Genomic DNA, 21,316 nt, shown 5'->3' on the forward strand with positions numbered 1-21,316 from the left:
ATTATTTATACTATTTTTGTGGCCAACAGTCTTGTCTACAGTGTGCTCCCTAAGATGACACTTTGGTAGATGGCGCGTTCACCATTTTTAATTCCTGTACTGCCTGATAATCAGTTATTATGAGTTGGGAATTTGGCTAAGACCTTCTTCTTTACAAGTTGTATTTTCCTAATATTGTAATCGTTATACTGCTCATTTCCAGACGTCCTTTCCTGCATAACCACATCACGGACTTGGTAAATGTATGCTGATGAGGATGTTATTTCTCATATTTTATCAAGCATGAAATTAAATATACTATCTCAAAGGACTGAACTAATAAAAATGATATGCGGGCAAGTTTGTGTGTATATATTGCCAATTTCCAAATATCTATGGACTGATCATATTAAACTTGGCTTATCCCAGGTAAAAATCCAATTCCAGTTTGTTTTAATACTGTACCTTTTGTTACTTAACTCATTTTGTCTGGGTGGTTGTTTTATCAAGTTTCAAAGACAGCTGAATTGTATAGATTCTATATTGACTTTTAACATGCCAGCTCTGTTAAAATTCATGGCATCTTTATGATTTTTTGTTTATTTATTTAATTAACTAATTATTTTTGAGACAGAGTCTCAGTCTGTCACCCAGGCTGGAGTGCAGTAGCATGATCTTGGCTCACTGCAACCTCCACCCCCCTGGTTCAAGCGATTCTCCTGCCTCAGCCTCCCGAGTAGCTGGGATTACAGGCACCTGCCACCACATCCAGCTAATTTTTGTAATTTTAAAAGAGATGAGTTTTCCCCATGTTGGCCAGGCTGGTCTTGAACTCCTGACCTCAAGTGATCCACCAACCTCGGCCTCCCAAAGTGCTGGGATTACATGTGTGAGCCACCGTGCTCAGCCAGCACCTTCATTTAAACTTTTCAAATATGAGCTTTTAACAACCACCCCTATTTCTATGAAAGTCTGTATCAGTTTGCAGAACTTAAGCACCTGTTCTGAGACTGATATTGATTTCAGGAATCTGTTGATTAAGGATTAGAGTGAAGAACAAACAAATGTCCCAGCTTCTCCTTAGGCAGGACTACATGATTCGGCAGGACTAATTCAACAACATGATTTCCTCAACTCATTCTAATCAGACTTCTGCTGTCAGGATTCCACTGTGACTATACTCCTTGAGCTCTCTGGAGGCCTCCATGTTGCCATTTACAATGATTACTTCTCTGTTCTTATTTTAATTTACTTCTCAGCAGAATTTTGCATAAGCTGACCACTTCCATCTTCTGAGAAATTCTCCTAATTTACCAGTTGCTCATTCTCAGTTTCCTGTACTAGAAATTGTCCCTCCATGCTCCCACTTTAAATATTAGGGTAGCTCAGGGCTTTGTCATAGGCCATCTTCTCTTTCTACACCCTGTCCCAAGGTGTCTTCATCAAATACTAGAGTGTTAAATATTACTTATAGGCCAAGATTCCTAAATTCACATTCTATCCCTGATCTCTTCATGGGACTCTAGAGTCAAATGTTTAGCTGCCTATCACCACACAGATCTCCAATAAACAATTGAAACTTAACAAGGCCAGAAACAGTCTTGATTTTTTTCTAGTCATTTTATTCTTTCCCACGCTTCCTCATTCTGGTAAACAGCATCACCATTAACATAGTTATTAAAACCAAAGATTAAGATCATCCTTGACCACCACCTTTATCTTTAATTCTACTTCCAACTCACACCCCCAAAGTTAGTTACAACTCCACGACAAGTACCATGACCCAAGCCACCATCCCTGCTCTTCAGATTTTCCATAATATCTAAACTGGTTTTCTTGCTTCAACTCTTGCCTCATGCAACCCAGTCTCCACAGAAGAAGGGTAAAAATCTTTATAAACTATCTGTCAGATAATGCCATTTCCTTGCTTAAAACCCTACAATGTTTTTCATCACACATAGAATCAAAATCCCAAAGAGTGTGAATGTAAGTTGTGATGAGATTAGGTGAAGGATGCCAGTACAGAGAGAGAACTTGGTGAAGAGAAAGATAAAAGTTCCCCAATGCTGAAAGGAAAGGAATCCAGAACACAAGTATATATAACTGAAGACTCCTCCACTGCAAGTGACTATGGTTAGTCTGAGGATATTGTGGCAGGAGTTTGAGGGAGTTCAAGCACAAACTAAGATAAGTCAGAGAGTGATAACCTCTGGGGAATGAGGAGAGATGGGCACTATCACGGATTTGAGGAGAATGAAAAAGATATGAAAAGGCTCCTATGGAAAACACTAAAGATTACTAATTGAGAAAACATATAAAGATTGGCAGTGTTAGTAGTCAGTTAAGGTTAAAGATCAAGAATTAATATAGTATTTTCCAAACTTTAAAGTGTATCAGAACTACTTAGAGAACTTTGTAAAAACACAGATTCTTGTGTCCCATTCTGAGAGATTCTGATTTAGTATGCTGAAGGGGGCTCTAGGAATTTGTATTTGTAACACGTTCCTAAATTATACTGATGCTGCTGGTCTGGGGTCACACTTTGAGAACTACTGTTATGAAGTCATCAATCTGCCTTTCTCCAATGGCTTTTATCAGCCCTTATGGAAGCGTGAAGAAAGCAAACATGTTCAGAGTTGCATTTTTGTCAGATAAGTGCAAAAAAGCAACAATAAATAAAAGGAGTGGAGGATATTAGTTTAAAAAGAGTGGCTGACTAGATGGGTCATGGAATCTAACCAATGGGGAAGGAAGGGAACACGGTTGGGGCAGGGGGTTAAAAATGAGAAAATAAAGGCACAAAGGGAACAAAAAGCCCCTATATATACCATTAAGGACCAGAGAAGGAGGAACTAAATGAATAAAAGAAAAACAAAGTCTGTACTTAGGGACCAAGATATTTCAGAGGTGGACAGTTAGAGATGATGAGATGCTCCATGGGAGGGAGTGATAGAAGTGGGATCAGTGCCAAAGTCACAGCAGATGAAGAATTTAAGGAATAAGGGGCTCAGATGCAAGATGAGTCATCTAGATGGACATGAAGTCACTCCAAATATTGGATGAGAAAGTGAAAGAGTAAGACAGTTATCGAAAGGCTGACATGAAAGACAGGGCATAGCCAATTTCAGTCCCAGATTTGTCATTATCAGTCCCAATTGAACTACCTAACCAAATAACTTCTCCGAGTCTCTCTTGACTTTCTTTTTTACAAAATAGTAAGGCAAAATCAGAAATTTTCAAAAACCATTGATTTTTACTCTGGATGCACATGTTTCCTAGGAGCAATATATCTGAAAGAGCAAGGCTTGACCATACAGTCATGGCAATAAATCCAAACCATGGTATCTGAACTATGCTCTAAATATATAGAAAGTAGCTGATTGGAACTGAGCACCTGCCTGGAGGTACTCAGGTTTCCTCCCTCAACCCTGTTATTATCACTGGAGGCTTAGGGAACTAGAGATAAATCCTGTCTCTAGTATATCATTTTGTTTCTAAGACTTGGAAAATAATAAATGAGGAAGGGTTTAACACTCAGTCCTTGCAATCCAGATTGAAACTAAGGAGTTTCTCCTAGTGATTGGCCAAGAGAAAATTCCTTAGTCTGGTGTTCACTGTTTTCTCCTTTCCAGGCTACTGAACCAAACCATCCTTGGCTCCCAAAAAGCGAAATAAAAACACAAATCTTTTTTTAGATAATAAAGGGCATCATAGATTTGAACACCAAAGATACAATATAATTAGAGATTTTCTCACAAAGAAGAGCTGGTATCCACATGCCCATTTGGCTGCTCAGGCTGCTCAGAATGCCACTGCAAAAGAATGAACAGGAAATAAGAATTGGATCTAAAGTGAAGGAGATTCAACAAAATGAGCTAGTAAGGTAGCTGTAGGTGGTCGGGCCTCTTGTGAGATGGTGAGAAGCCAAAGATAAGAGCACAGACTATCCACATAATGTTTAGTTCTAAATATACACTTAGTGAAATTGATTTCCATGAAGCAATTCTTTCAACTAACATTTGGGAATCTATCTTGCATGCACCAGGTGCTACCAAAAATGCAGGAATAACTAAAGTCATTGCTTTATGTATGAAAGGAAATGTTTAAGAGTATGACTCCTTGTCTCAAGTAGCTTAGTGGCTTGTAGAGAAAGGATTGATTATCCTGGCTGGGTGTGGTGGCTCATGCCTGTAATCTTAGCACTTTCGGAGGCTGAGGTGGATGTATCACCTGAGATCAAGAGTTCAAAACCAGCCTGGCCAACATGGTGAAACCTCATCTCTACTAAAAATACAAAAATTAGCCGGGCATGGTGGCAGGTACCTGTAATCCCAGCCACTCAGAAGGCTGAGGCAGGAGAATCGCTTGGACCCAAGAGACGGGGGTTGCAGTGAGTTGAGATTGTGCCATTGCACTCCAGCCTGCACACAGAGCAAAAACTCTTTTAAAAAAAAAAAAAAAAAAAAAAAAAACCGAGAGAGATGACTGATTTCCTCATGCACAAAAACAGAAGAACAAAACAAAAAAACACAAGCTTGGACTTTATTATTTATAAGTCAGCCAAGACTAAAAATCTGTGATTCTATAATAATCTATACCTATATATTTCAGTAGTGCATAGAAATCAAAATTTGGATTTATCTACAGTTAAACTCTTTGTATTGATGCACTATACGTACACTATGAAACCACTACTATAGTCGTGTTTCTGAATAAATCCACTAGCAAGTATTTATTGACTGACCACTGGGGATAAAGAGGAAAATAAGAAAGATATGAACTGACTGAGGATAAAGGCCACAGACAAAAAATACAACGCAGCATGTCATGGTAAGAACCATATGAAAAACATAATTTACAGGTGGGGAATCAGACATAGCCACTACGGTCAATAAAGACTCCTGGCAGAAATGGGGTTGGAACTTTACCTTGAAGGATGACAAATTAAAGAAACGACATGTGCTAAAGTTGAATAAACAATATTCAAGTCATCCTTCATTGTCCCCAGATCATTTAATGGAAAATATATTTAAAATCCAAAATGCATTAGGTAAGTCACACGATACATAAAGGTGAATTTTAAAAAACAAAACTATTGGAAACTTTACAAATACAACATTTCAAAGTCTTTTATTCTCTTTATTTGTATCCACCAAATCTGTATTCCTCTTTATAAAAAATAATATCATCCAAAATTAAAGTGGCCTTTGCCATAATGGAAATACTATAGGAAGGCTAGTGCTTAACACAGTGCTAATTCAGAAAAGCAAATGAGTTCTCCTGAGGTGTATGAGAAAAGGCTTCTGTGAACACTCTAGGACATTATAAAGCTGTCAGATGTGTTATGCAGCCTTAGGCTAATCCAGTGTTTTCCAAAGGAGAGTTTTTGGTCAACTTACACTCAACACCTAGGGTGCTTGCTGAAAATGCCAGTGTAGATTATCTCAAGAAGCAGCCCTGGAATCAAGCCAAGGTTTGAAACTACAGAGCTAAACCAATTCCCAGAGGAAACTAGACAAGCAAAACATTTAAATGGATTAAGGAGAATTTGAGTTCTTTTGAATTCTACTTATAATCACTTTTCCTTTTACTGACTACATGCAATCAAATCAGGTAAATCTAGCAAGAATCCACAGTAGATTTACCTAGCTGAATTGTGTAATACTTAGACATGCAAGCTGAGTACTACGTTGTAATACATCTTTCAGGATTTAACAAAACACTCAACTAAGCAGTAAGTCACCTGGGCTTACCAGGCATTGAATTTCTATGCACACTGGGGAAGGTCTGGACCTCAAATCCAATCCTGCAGTTGAAGACAACTCAAAGCAAACATTCTGGTACACCATTGAAAAACTGGAATTCATAAAGCATTCTGATCAATATTCTTGGTCTTTCTTTATGAGAAAGACTGAAAATGTCTCCTTTTTGAGACTTTTTGTTTCTTTCCTAATGAAGTCCTTCACCTGGATGATCCCCCTTATCAACTGTGCTTCTCTTTCTTTTTCTTATCATTTTGAATGAATGCTGGCTAGAGGACAAACAAGAATTTGTGAGACATGTTCCACAAAGGTAATACCAACTGAATTAGTTAGAATTATAAATTACAAGGAAGAAAGTAGTACTTAATCTGTTGGATTTGGGCATGTATTTTAACACAATATTCAAAGACCTTTATCTTGAACTCTGTCAATCCATCATATGCTATCTTCCCTGTCCTACTGAGAATAGATAGTGAGGGCATAAAGAAAGCAGCACCATTATTTGAATGGAGTTAGGGATAGGATGAACAGCCATGGTGAATGTGTCCTGCAATTGACCTGGCCTAGGCGACCTGCATGGGTCATGCATGCCCACTGACCAGCTATTCTCAACAGAAATGGGGTATGACTCAGCCTTTGATGTGAGCGAAAGTATGTAATAGGCAGATATCTCTGCTTCCAGCTTTCCACCTGGAATCCCACCTCTTCAAGAGCTCTGATCCCTTTGTAATAAGTGTCCCCTCTTATTTCAGACTTGCTACTCTTGGCATCTCACTTGATTTAATCATTTTTATTTTAGTTAAAGAACTCTGCCATTAAGGCAAAATCTTTCCCGGAGGTTGGATGGCTTAACTGTTAGAAAGAGCTCTGCCTGCAGTCTGACAGAAGCATGTTCAAAGTCCCATGACTTTGAGCAAGCCACTTACCTGTGCCTTCACTGACTTTAGTTTTTCCACTATAAAAGAGGGTTGGCAATAATATGTGTCTGGCTCACAATTGCCATGAGGAGTAAATGAAGTAATGTCTAAAAGGCACATACTTGGCACAGAGTAAGCATTTTGTGCTACTCTTTACTTACTTAATCTGTTTGATTTTGAATTTTATTTGATTTTTGTATTTTAGCACAGCATTCAAAGACCTTCATCTTGAACTCTATCAATCCATCATAAGCTATCCTCCCTGTTCTACTGAGAACAGATATTTAAGGCATAAAAATATCAAAATATTATTTGGATGGAGTTAGGGATAAGATAAATAATCATGGTGCTTGTGTCCTACAATTGACCTAGTCTAGGTGACCTACTGCACTATGACCAAAAAAAAAAAAATGACTTAGAAAGTCAGAAAGACTTTGCTAAGTTTTTTTTGTGTTGTAGAGCACGTGTATCCTCTTATATATTTTTTCCCAAAGTCAGAAAAACTTTGCCAAGTCTTTCTGTTTTTATTGTAGGGCATTTTTATCCTTTTGTATATTTTCTGGTTTGTGTGTTTGCTTGTTTCTTTGTTTTGAGACAGTCTCTCTATCACCTAAGCTGGAGTGCAATGGCGCGATCTCAGCTCACCACAACCTCTACCTCCTAAGTTCAATTGATTCTCCTGCCTCAGCCTCCCGAGTAGCTGGGATTACAGGCACCCACCACCATGCCTGGCTAATTTTTGTATTTTTAGTAGAGACAGGGTTTCACCACGTTGGCCAGGGTGGTCTCGAACTCCTGACCTCAGGTGATCCGCCCACCTCCGCCTCCCAAAGTGCTGGGGTTACAGGCATGAGCCACTGCGCCAGGCCTGTATTTTCTGTTTTATTGTCCCACTTAACTTCGTGTATTTAATTTTGGTGACCCAGGTGTTTCCATGTATTTCCAGACATGGGATAAATTAAGTCACAGTTATATTAATAATAAAAGCCTACTGGCCTTACCTCAGCATCTGCATAGCTGCAATACCTTGCCACTCCCTCACAATCTCTCCCCGCTGCTTCTAGGGGGTCACAGAAAGTATCTCACCTGTGCTCAGGAGCATATCTGATGATGTGCTTCTTCTGCCTGCCCACTACCTGCCCTCCCCTTTGGGGATGTAGCCTTGCCACAGCCTTTGCTGCTGCCTTTTGTGAGAACCAGTATGCCTCTCTCACACTCAGAGGTGCAGGACCCACTAGGTGCAGTTGGTGCAAGATCCCTTCAGGTTTCATTGTGCCAGACAAGCCACATCAGGTTCCACATTAAAGTTACAAGGATAATGTCCTGTCCCCAGCTCTAAGCTGGAAGTTGTCACCAAGACCCCAAGTAACACAGCTTAAAGCCTGGACCATGAGTTCTACTACAGAGCAAAGCAGCTTCATGAGCTACTGACTGAATATTTTGCAATAACTCCCTGCTTCTGGCCTTATTCTTCTGCAGATTGTTCTCCAAAGAGCTGCCAATTTGGTTGTGTTAAAGCTTTAGCCAGGCTATGTCATTATGCTTAAAACTCTCCAATAACTGCCTACCTTGCTTGGAATAGTTACTTAAGTCCTTACAATGATCTACAAAGTCTTACATGATCTGGTCCCTGCTCTCTCTGATCTGGCTCCTAGTTCTCTCCTGTTCACCCCACATCAGCTCTGTAGCTTCCAGGCAGACACTGCTCAGCTCCTGTTTCAAGGCCTTGGCATTTGCTGCACCCCGAATGTGGGGACCAGGAGAACAGAGGGCAAATTACAAAAGGCCTTGATGCTTTGCTAAATGTTTGAAGTTTGCTAAAAGTTTGAAATTTCATATAAGTAAACCTATACTTACCTGTACATAAGAGAAAATTGGAATGCAATACAACCTAGTGGTCTGATGCAAAATTTTTGGAGTCAGATAGAAATAGGGTCTCCAGATTTAGCAAATAAAATACAGGACACTCAGTTAAAGTTGCATTTCAGATAAATAGTAAGTGATTTTCTAATATAATCATGTCCCAAATATTTCATGAAATGTACCAAAAAGTGTTTTTATTTAATAAATTTGAAATTCAAATTCAGCTGGGTTTCCTGTATTTTATCTGGCACCCCTACAAAGAAATGGAATTGAATATTGGCCTTGAACAAACTATTTAACTTCTTTCAGCCTTGATATGAAAACAGAATAATAATACCCACCTCATGGGGCTTTTGTAACTATTAAAAAATTTAATGCATGGACTGCACTTAACAAAGTCACTGGCACAAAGTAAACAAGTAAATTGCAGCTCTTGTTATCATTATTGCTATTGTTATGATCATCTCATTTTGCCAGTGAAGCTTTCAATAAAACATTACATTTCTAGCAACATAATCTTCATATGAAACTTTGTATTTTTAAAAATGCTAGAGTATTCAAATTTGTTAAAAAGCACTTCTTATTTGATAAGAAAGACTTCAGGAAACAACTGTAATATTCTGAGAAGAATTACGATTTGATTTCAGCTTGTTACATTTTTATTTGATTTTATAGTTCTCAGCACACCCAAAACAATTTATTCTTAAATTCTATTCTTATGGCTTTTTAAATAAAGATAACACTAACAGTATCCTGTGATGATATAGGGCTTTTGTTGCAGTTTTTGCTATAGATTTGTTCTCTGGCTCATGTGATCTAGCCATGAATTTAGTAACAGATGGTAACTTGTGGTTTATGAAAACTGAGTATGTAAGAAGCTTTACATATCACATTTTCTTTAGTCACCCACTTATTCATTAAAACAACCACCAAAAGAATTTTTAATTAAATAGTGGAAACTCAGTAATATGCCAGATATTGTTGGTTGCTTAAGATTCAAAAAATAAGACCTACTGGTTTCTGGTTTCACAGACCTCTCTCTGGGTAGAAGAGAAGATGTTACAACCAGAACAAATAAACAAAACAGTACGATAGGTAAAAATGTCACGTAAGTCATGCAATCGGGTATGGGAAGTAAGATGATACAGCAGACTTCACAAAGTCTGTGTAACATTCTAGTTGGTTCTTGAAGAATGAAAAAATGTATGCAAAGTAAGAAAAAGAATTAGATGGTATTCCACACAGAGAGAAGAGAGTATATACAAGGAAGAAAGATGTGAAAGAATTGGGGAAGTTGTCAGTTTAGTTTGGCTAAAGCAGTGGAACTCAGAGGATGGCCCCAGAACCAGCAGCATCACATCATGTGGAATATTTGTAGAAATGCAGATTCTCAGGCTCTAACCCAGACTCACTGCATCAGAAACTCTGGGGTGGACCCCAGTCCTCTATGTTTTAACACACATTCTAGGTGATTGTGGTGCCTCCTGAAGTTCAAGAACCCTGAAGTACAACAGTAGAGTTTTCAAAACTGAGCGCACATGACATCACTGAAGGTGCATCTTTCATAAACACCAATGACAGGGGCCACAAGCCATAACAATTAAATCAGAGTTTCAGAAGGTGGAGCCCAGACCAAAAGTCTAAAGATGTTTTACGGTGCAGCCAAAGCTGAGAACCACTGGGATAGAGCACATGGTACATGAAGAAAGGGCAAATAGACACTTCACCAAAGAAGTCAACATATGAAAACTCACTCAAAATCATCAGTCTTCAAGAAAGCACAAATTAAAACTACAGTACGGTAACACTGCACACCCTCACTCAGACTGACCAAAATTGGCTGATATAACCAAATGCTGTCAAGGAAGTGGAGCACTAGTGTGTCATTGCAATTAAACAGACAGAGGTTGCCTGACGGGTAAGGGTGAGGGGTAGGGATTGACTTTCCTGAAATGTCATTCCATACCTGATCCTGGTGAACATCCACCTTTATTTCAATACTCAGTTTTATCCGGAAACCTTCCTGAAATTCCAAGTTACTCAGGTGCATCCTCCACAACTCCCGCAAACCTCTGTTAGGACACTTCCTTCAGTGCTGCTACCACTTTTTAAAATGTCTTTCTCTTCAACTAGACTTAAAACCATTTGAGCCAGGTTGTTCTTTTTTCATTGTGGATCACTCACGCATAGCACAGTATCTAGCATTTTTATGGGGATGGATGAGTGAGAAGATTGAGGGATGTTGGGTTACCTGATGATTTTGACACACTGTGTTATGCCTCCACGCATTTATGTATGCTGTTCCCTCTGCCCGGAATAACCCGTTCGTTCTACCTTCTATGTTTTGTCTCTCTGGCAAAAACATCTCCTCTCTTAAAGATCATCATTCTATGTTACCCATTCCATAAATCTGTCCCCCAACAAGGACACATCCATTTGGGTTTGCTTCTTTCTTTAGGCCATGCTTTGTACATAGCTCCTCATACTTAACTTACTATATTGTAATTAATGATTTTCCTTCTTTCTGGATCACTGATTTGTAAACTTCTCAGGGGTTTTACTTTGTGTTTTTCCTCAGTGTAGTGCTTAGCATATGTTAATGTTCATAAATACTTGTTAAAGAGAGAGGAAAATGTCCTCAGATTACCTCAAATATATGATGAGCATTTTTAAGCACATTTTTATTGTCTGTCATAATCAGATTGTGTGCTAAGTATTACTTTTGTGTGCATTCCCTCTGTGATTTTGAGGATTATTCTACAAAGCATGCAAGCAAACAGTTTTCATTACAGCTTAATCACTAGGTCATTCAGGCAGCAGCCTGAGTCTTGAAGGCACTGAGGAGGAACAACAGGAGGAGGCTTAAAACCAACACATCAAAGTCAACACAGCAGTATTGACTCTATCATGTTGGTTTTCAGTGGTTCTGAAATATTGTCTCCCACAAGTGACAGAGATGCAAATTTGAAGTAACCTGAATTTGGTTAACAAAGCTAGAATGCTGACTTATAAAACAAACCAGAGAATAAGCCTTCCTCTCACTCCTGATCTACAATTTTTAAAGCCAAAAGAAAAGAGTCACAAGTTCATAAGAAAGTAAATTTCAGAGGATTCAAAACTAAAGTACGCCCAGATAAGTAAGATAGATGCTCTGATTTCAACTGCAGCTATCAGTGCAGCTATCATACGATGTGATCATTTAAAAATAGGCTTTAGTTCTAAGGATTTTTGAGATGCTAAGAGTATTGTGGTAGATATACAATTTTCAAACAGCCTCTCATGATGTTAAAAGCCAAATAATAAATCTAGAGTATAGATCCAAACAAAATAAAATATTTTCACCATTTCTGAGTTTCTATACAGAGGGTAACACAGGAGGAAGAGAACAGATTCTGGAGTCCTTTGGAAATGAGAAGCAGCTTAAAAATAAGCTTTAAATATACAAAAATAGGAAAAAATAGTTACTTTTCTAAAAATGCTATAATGTGTTAGAGGAAAATGGGGCAATCTAAAGTCTTAATTCTGTGAGATTTCAAAAAGCTAATTATGAAAGTAGTTAGAAAAATAAAACCATTTTGCCAACAAAAAGACCTCTCCTGGCTGGGCGCAGTGGCTCATGTCTGTAATCCCAACACTTTGGAAGGCCGAGGCAGGCAGATCACCTGAGGTTGGGAGTTCGAGACCAGCCTGTCCAACATGGAGAAACCCTGTCTCTACTAAAAATACAAAAAAATTAGCAGTCATGGTGGCACATGCCTGTAATTCCAGCTACTTGGGAGACTGAGGCAGGAGAATGGCTTGAATCCAGAAGAAAGAGGTTGCGGTGAGCCAAGATTGCACCATTGTACTGCAGCCTGGGCAACAAGAGTGAAATTTTGTCTCAAAAAAAAAAAACCTCTCCCTATCAATATAGTAGGAAAACAAAATTTTTAAAATTGTATAAGCGGTAACAAATTCACAAGCATGTAAGATAGCACCAAAGTGACCACAATGTTAGTGTCAAAGCAAAAATAACAATGGATGAAGTTAAACAGGCAAGGAAGATTTTATTTAAGACTGTTTCAACAGAAATCAAGACTATCATAATAAGAGAGAGATTGAACTCAGCTCTGCTGAAACAGGCAGGAGAGATTTTAAGCACTGAGGTAACTAGTGGAAAAGTACTGGAGGGTGGTAGGGGAAGGTTGGTCAGTGTAATTAGGCCATCCGTGTTTGCTAATTGCTGCTTATCTAAGTTAGGTTCATACCTCCCACAGAGAAAGAGATAGAGGCTGCTTCTTACTTGATGATTACAGTTCAAAGGTATGATTCCAGGTCCTTAAGAAATATATTCCTGGGATTGTGCAACTGGTAAGAAGCTGGGGGAAGATTTATATCTCCAAGGGGCAGAGGGAAAATTTACAAATACAATTTTTCTGAAGTAAATGCTCTAAGAAAAGGGAGGTCAGGAGCCAATAGTCAGGAAAAACTCGGTCTAAAGTTTTTTCAAACCTTCTTGGTCATCAGGACAAAATCTCACACATTTTATTTGGCCAAACAGAAGAAAAGACAATTATTTCCCTGAGACAAAAAATCATATTTCATGACAGTTTTCTGAACAGCTCTTGAGAGATCTCAGAGGTAATTCCAGGGCTACATTTTTACATTTGTCAAGTAAAAAACAAATCTGGACTTAGTAATGAGAGACTTATTTGAAAGGGTTATTGCAAGGGGGCAGAGGGACTATTGCAATAGGGAGAATGCTTTGGCCATGAGATCTGCAAGCATCTCAAGTACTAGGCAAGAAGGGTTTTTCTTTTTATGAGAGGAGTAAACAAGATTAGAAAGAACCCAAGGTCTCGGAGAAGTGGGATGAAAGATTGGCATACTGAGTAAATATATCAGAGGATGTTTTACCCTGAAGCCAGCATATTTTCCAGGACGGCCCTTAAAGAGGAGATGGGTGGTGGCTCAGGCTGAGGGTGGACTGAAGTTTGGGGTCCTGGGAGAAGGAGAGATTCTTAACCAAAGTTTGATTAATAAGCATTTTATTCTCATTGACCAATGGAGACAAAATAGTTCAGTTAGTCATGTATGAAGGCAAGAGTGGGAATTCGGAGTGTCTGTGTCTGGCCTTAGTATAGGTAAATAAGCAGGCGTGAATCTTATCTAAATCAACTGGAGAAGGGTGGTTCTTTGCAGTAAGCCATTTCCCAGAACAAAGGGTTTCTTAACTTTAATAAGGCTCACATAAAATTCAACATCATCACGTATCCAGATGTTATTTGACTCACAGTCTTGGAGATGTGTTAGGCCATCCTCACATTGCTATAAAGAAATACCTGATTTACAATCCTTTGGGTATATACCCAGTAATGGGATGGCTGGGTCATATGGTACATCTAGTTCTAGATCCTTGAGGAATCGCCATACTGTTTTCCATAATGGTTGAACTAGTTTACAATCCCACCAACAGTGTAAAAGTGTTCCTATTTCTCCACATCCTCTCCAGCACCTGTTGTTTCCTGACTTTTTAATGATTGCCATTCTAACTGGTATGAGATGGTATCTCATTGTGGTTTTGATTTGCATTTCTCTGATGGCCAGTGATGATGAGCATTTTTTCATGTGTCTGTTGGCTGTAGGAATGTCTTCTTTTGAGAAATGTCTGTTCATATCCTTTGCCCACTTTTTGATGGGGTTGTTTTTTTCTTGTAAATTTGTTTGAGTTCTTTGTAGGTTCTGGATATTAGCCCTTTGTCAGATGAGTAGATTGCAAAAATTTTCTCCCATTCTGTAGGTTGCCTGTTCACTCTGATGGTAGCTTCTTTTGCTGTGCAGAAGCTCTTTAGTTTAATTAGATCCCATTTGTCAATTTTGGCTTTTGTTGCCGTTGCTTTTGGTGTTTTAGACATGAAGTCCTTGCCCATGCCTATGTCCTGAATGGTATTCCCTAGGTTCATGCACACGTATGTTTATTGTGGCACTATTCACAATAGCAAAGACTTGGAATCAACCCAAATGTCCATCAGTGACAGACTGGATTAAGAAAATGTGGCACATATACACCATGGAATACTATGCAGCCATAAAAAAGGATGAGTTTGTGTCCTTTGTAGGGACATGGATGGAGCTGGAAACCATCATTCTCAGCAAACTATCACAAGAACAGAAAACCAAACACCGCATGTTCTCACTCATAGGTGGGAACTGAACAATGAGATCACTTGGACTCGGGAAGGGGAACATCACACACCGGGGCCTATCACGGGGAGGGGGGAGGGGAGAGGGATTGCATTGGGAGTTATACCTGATGTAAACGACGAGTTGATGGGTGCTGACGAGTTGATGGGTGCAGCACAGCAACATGGCACAAGTATACATATGTAACAAACCTGCACGTTATGCACATGTACCCTAGAACTTAAAGTATAATAAAAAAATAAGTAGAAGGCAAAAAATTGAACATACTCACATATTGATTCTTTGGAAAGAAATTCAGAACTCATATCTAACAGTGTGACTGCTCCCCCTTCACCTTCTGCCATGATTGTAAGCTTCCTGAGGCCTCCCCAGAAACAGATGTTGCTATGCTTCTTGTATAGCCTGCAGAAATGTGAGCCAATTAAACCTCTTTCTTTATAAATTAAAAAAGAAAAAGAAATACCTGAGACTGGGTAACTTACAAGGAAAAGAGGTATAATTGGCTCACAGTTCTGTAGGCTGTACAGGGATCATGATGGTGGCATCTCCTCAGCTTCCGAGGAGGCCTCAGGAAATATAATCATGGCAGAAGACGAAGCGGGATTGGGCAAGTCACATGGCCAGAGCAGGAGCAAGAGTGAGAGAGAGAGAGCTAGGTGCCACACACTTTTAAACAGACATATCTCACAAGAAGTCACTCACCGTTGCAAGAACAGCGCCAAGAGGATGATGCTAAACCATTCAGGAGAAATCCTCCCCCATGATCCAATCATCTACCACCAGATCCCACCTCCATTACTGGGGATTACAATTCAACATAAGATTTGGACGGGGAACACATATTCAAACTATATCATATGTCTACATTGTAGACATTGGAGAATGGGCTTAATCCCTAATAAAATTTATTTTGATGTAAAAGGTAAGAGGAAGGACACAGATTCACCAGGCCTCCAAACAGATACACTAAGAAAGGGGAAAGGGGAAGTCAGTGCTTTGTCTTTTATAATGGAGAAAATTGTTTCCATTTGTCCTTACAAAGTGCAGATATACATTTATCATTCAGTTATTTGGGTTATTTAGGCTTTAGGGGTTATTTGGATTTCAGATTCAGATGGACAAGCCTTTTAATTGATATCATATTTTAGGCAAATCACTGAGTCTCTGAGGCTCACTTCCATATCTGTTAAAGGAAGATTTTTGAGTTATTGAAAAGATTAAATAGGATCATGTTTATGAAAATCCCTGCTATGGGATTTTGTATGGCAAACTTAATATTTTCCTCAAGGAACAAAATTTAGTGGACATGCCAATTACACGAAGTTTTAGTAACACTGAAACAAAAAAATTAAAATGATTTGGTGGCCAGGCTTGGTGGCTCATGCCTGTAATCCAATACTTGGGGAGTCCAAAGTGGGAGGATCACTTGGGCCTAGGAGTTCGAGACCAGCCTGGGCAACATAGCAAGACTCTCTTTTTTTAAAATGATTTTGTTATGGTGTTTATGCATACCCTTTGTAACTTTTATTGTCTTAAAAGTCCAGAATATTTTATTAGCAATCTTGTCTCTCACATCAAGACACTCGTTTGAGGTATTCTCTGTTGAACTGGGTTACAGTGTAACACCAAATCATTTGAAATTGCTGAGAAAAGTTACAGCGATTTCAAATTTGGAGGAAGTTATTTTTATTTATATGGGAATACTAAGAATAAAGGAACTAATCAAGATAAAAGAGATGATACATAATTATCTTACTTAAGGAGAAGGGTTTGTCATTACTTAGCCGTACATAATCGGACCACAAATTCTAAATCTTTGTATTTTGGTCTTTTGAATCCCATCCCATCCCCAATCGTAACCCTCACCCTTTGATACCTTAGTCTCCTCACATTGCCCTGAACACCGAGAAACAGACTAGACCACTTACAGGCAGGTGACTGAACACACACACATATGAGGGAGTTCTACGGGGAGAAGTGGCATCTTCTGCCTGCCCAGGAGGTAACTCCCATTGTTCCATAAGGATGAGTAAGATGCTACATACCAGTATCAGTAACGTAGGATTCTTAAATAGCCTTGCACATAGTTTGCCCACAATGCTTATTTTTGTGTAGGGTGGGCAAAACCTGCATTATAGTTCTATGATGCCAAGTCAAATTTATTAAATCAATAAACTCTTCTAAGATTCTGAGAGGCAAACAAGTCTTTCTCTTCTTGTAAATTATTCCCAAATTCCAAAGGGCAAAAGCTATTGGAAAAATGATCTTAGTGACATTAAGAGTTTTATGCAGTAGAGTAAAAATTAGTCTAGATATGTGTTTTGCCGTTAATGCCATTTTTTTTTCACTCAGCCAGCAAATACTTACTAAATGATTACTGTACTCAGGCACCATTCTAAGGGCTGAGTAAAAGGAAGTGAATAAGAAAGAAAAAAACCTCTTTTGGGGAGAAAGGGTTGCAGGCAGGCTGCTTCATTCTCAAATTGAAGATTATATTCTAAAACATATCCGAGATTCACATTGTAAAATACATTCTTCAACCTGAACATATTCTATAAAACTAATACAGTGGAGTATGACTGGAGTATTAAATTCATTTTTACTTCAGTGTCCATTGTTAAGCCTCATTGTTATTTAAATTCAGACTTGCCCATTAAAAGGTCTATTTGTAATTCACTGAAAAAAAATAGATGATATGACAGATATTGTAAATAGAGGACTTATTAAGACATAAATATGAGCACAAGGTAAATTTTGTTAACCATTGCTATTTGACCTCTGCTTTCTAAATTTCTAGGTTTAAGGAAACTAGTATTAAAATGTGATTTTTAATGGTAATATTTACACAATTTTTGTAAGAGGTAAAATGTAATTTGAGCAAATAATGTAAACATAAGAGAACCAAAAGAATTAATTTTATTTCTATAAGAAAATAATGTCAAAATATGTGAACATGTGCTTTTGAGTATGCTTAACCAAACCTATTACAAATGTTCAAAAATATTTCCATTTTCTGTTAGCCACTCATGAGAAAGAAATAATTCACTGGTTGTCTAGTGGTTGTAGAGTTGCTTCATTTGACTTTTAAAGCATTACTTTAACTAGAATTACCTCCAGTTTATGGGAAAATGTAAAGACTCTACAAACTGCATTGGTTGAAATTAATCTTTAAAAATGGCACTGTAACCATGGAAATATCATTTAGACTCATAAAATTTTAACCATACTTTTTATTCCCTTTCTGGTTTCTAATATTGCCTCTGTTCACTGTAGCATGTTACATGCATATTCCACCCAATTTTCTTATTACTTTTTAACTGTTTAGTTTTTAAATGGGAGAATTGTCTGCCAATGAAGAGAGACTGAACAGAAGAACACTTAGCATGAGATCTACCATCTTTAAAACATTTTAAGGGTACAATACAGTATTGTTGACTATGCAATGTTATATAGCAGATCTCTAGAATGTATTCATCTTGTTTAACTGAAACTTCATGCCCATTGATTAGCAACACGTTCATTTCCCTCTGCCCCCTGGTAACTACCATTTCGCTCTTTGATTCTACAAATTTGACTATTTTAGATACCTCATATAAGTGGAATCACGCAATATTTGTCTTACTGTCACTCAGTATAATCTCCTCAAGATTCATCCATGTTGTTACACATGACAGATTTTCCTTCTTTTTAAAGGCTGAATAATATTCCCTTGAATGTATATACCACCTTTTACAAAATCCATCCGTCAGTGGACATTTAGGTTATTTCCACATCTTGGTGATTTTGAATAGTGCTGTGATGAGTGTAAGATTGCACATAACTCTTTGAGATCCTAATTTCAATTTCTTTGGATAAACACACAGTAGTGGGATTGCTGGGTCATCTGATGGTTCTCTTTTTATTTGTGGAGAGGGGGACCTCCGTACTGTTTTCCAGAGCGGCTGCATTATATTGCATTCCCACCAACAATGTGCAAGCATTCCAATTTCTCCACTTATCTTTGTATTCTAAGAATACACATAAATTCTCTTTATCCTATCAAACAATGAATTTTTGGATTCCTGACACAACAGTGTTCTATTCCTTGAATTTTCTGGCACTACCGTTATATGAATATTATATATATATATTCTTTTTATTTTATTTTTTTTTTTGAGACAGAGTCTTGCTCTGTCACCTGCACTGTGTCATCTGCACTCTGGAGTGCAGTGGTGCAATCTTGGCTCACTGTAACCTCTGCCTCCCGGGTTCAAGCAATTATGAATACTATTTTTTTTTATTACCTCATCTCTTTCTTCCAGATCTACATGATAGTAATACTTCTGTTTCCTACAATCTATAAAAACACTGGAACCTTTAGTTGTATGTTTTTTAAGTTCTAAACCTAAAATGTTCTGAATATGTAAAATATTCTATACAGAAATACCAGAAGCTATTTCTTAGAAACATCCAGCAATTCATTCAAATAAAATGTTAAAGTATATACATATTACACAAGCCAATTCCCCTACAGTGTATTTATTGAATAGATTAATAGACTTTTTCTGGGAAAAGCTGGTTAATTGTAAATGCTGACCTCTCACTGCCTTTTCCAGAGGTTGTTGAACTTCTGTGGCCTAAGTATTTTATCTGCCAAATAGCTAGAAATTCTTTTCAAGTTTGTTTTTTTTAATGTTCCAAATACAAATATAATTGATTCATTTCTCAGTGTTTCACAGGCACAGGACTTTAATGATTTTTTTCTAGCTTTTTAAAATATTGAGTATGATGAGCTGTAAAAATTCTAAAACAAAATAAAAGTAAATGAACAGATAAAAGACAATGTTCGTCTGATAAATACCAGGGCAAGAAATTTGTACTTGAATAAGCTAAGAAAGCCATTAACAGCAGTATTTCTGATGGAAACTAATGGTATACCTGCTCAAGCTACACTGAATCTAATAATCTGTGACAGAAGAAATGGGAACAGGTATGAACACATTTCATTTAATCAGAAATTGAAAGAAAAGTGAGGCACTTTTCTGCCCCAATTTTTTTCATAGCTCAACAGACAGAATCACAGTGGAAAAGAGATTTATTGCCAAAATGGTGCTGACCTTTTACAATTCTTGCCCCATATTCTGGAAATTAATTCATTTTTTTAAAAAAAGTACATTTTCATGGACTGGCACAAAGTTTTTATCTGGGTAGCATTCAAGTTGCAAAGAGGCATCCTCCAGCTCAGTCCCTGGCATGGTACACCTTTGTCACCCACCAGCCAGGACTGTGCCCAGCTGGTTCTCCACCCATTAAATCTCTCACTGGCACAACCACGCTGCACTATCAGCCTGGCCCTGCCTAAGGATCTTCCCTTCTAAACCTTCGCTGTCTTTAGAATGTCTCTGAATATGGAAAATCACAAGCTCTGGGGTAGCCTGTTCCAAGATAGCCTGAGATGAAATGAAAGTTCAGGCCTTTGGAAACCTGATAAGAATTCTTTTCACCTGGAACCTGATAAGTATCCCAGAAACCTTATGCATATTTGATATTTTTGTCTTGCCTCAGTTTTAGGAATACATTTTAATAATATTAAGTAACCTTTCCTAAAAGTAAGCCTTCCTAGCCTGTGGTCTACTGGAAATAATACCTACCCCTGCTATTTAAAGCTGTGTGAATTGAACAAGTTCTGGAATCATTCTGGCCATTAGTTGTTTCAAAAATGTGGAAAACTGCTTATCTTTAAAAAGGCAGAAATCTGAGAAAATAAGATATAATGTTCACACACACAAACAGTGAAAAGCTGAGAGCATTTTTATTTTATTCCAAGTCAGGACAAAACAGGGAAAGAAAACAATACTGTTTCCATTTTCACTACCTTCCAGAAACAATGCTGAGTTTTTTATATATGTCATTTCATTATTGCCTAAAATAACTTCGAGGAGTAGCTATTTTATAAATAACTGATTTTAGAAAGGTTAAGTAACTTCCCCAAGCTCACATTGCTCGTAAGAGGCAGAATCAGCCTTCAATCAGGGTTTGTAAGATTCTAACACCCTTAGATATTTTCGTTGTATTATGGTTTCACAAATTTTATTAATTTGGATTTTTATAGTCCCCTTTTGGTTTGTGCCGAAACTATGCATCATTGGTGTTTTTTACTTAGTTTTTTTATTAAATTACCTCATTATTTATTTAAAATAAATGTATCTTTAACACTCAACTTTAGTTCACTCTAATAAATGAAAAACCAAGTATCTCTTTTCATAAGTAGAAGATATATTTAAAATAAACATAATGAAAAGACAAAACTTTAAAAAAAAGCTTGATATTTGTGTATGACCAAAAAGCCCTGTATTCCTGGCTCTCCTCTCCTCTCTCTCTCTCTCATTCTCTTTCTCCCATTAAAAAGAATAGACAGTATTAGAGAAATGTTAAGACTGACACAAACAAACTTTCTCATTAATGCAATCCAAAGAACTGGAAGAGCAATGTTCTCACTATGTGAGTCAATGTTCATATTTTATTGTATATTGATAAATTATAATTGCATATATGTAAGGAGTACAAAGTGATGTTATAGTGTATGTATACATATGTAGAATGATTAAATCAACTTAATTAACATATTCATCA

General features: G+C 37.7%; 1 protein-coding gene across 22 annotated transcripts in view; it reads left to right on the forward strand.

Annotated features, from left to right (window-relative positions):
- Positions 1 to 21,316, forward strand: part of RALYL (RALY RNA binding protein like) — a 757,987-nt gene that overhangs the window by 723,342 nt on the left and 13,329 nt on the right. The window lies entirely within an intron of this gene.

The sequence above is a fragment of the Theropithecus gelada genome, chromosome 8 (genome assembly GCF_003255815.1).
Source record: "Theropithecus gelada isolate Dixy chromosome 8, Tgel_1.0, whole genome shotgun sequence".
Classification (NCBI taxonomy): Eukaryota; Metazoa; Chordata; class Mammalia; order Primates; family Cercopithecidae; genus Theropithecus; species Theropithecus gelada.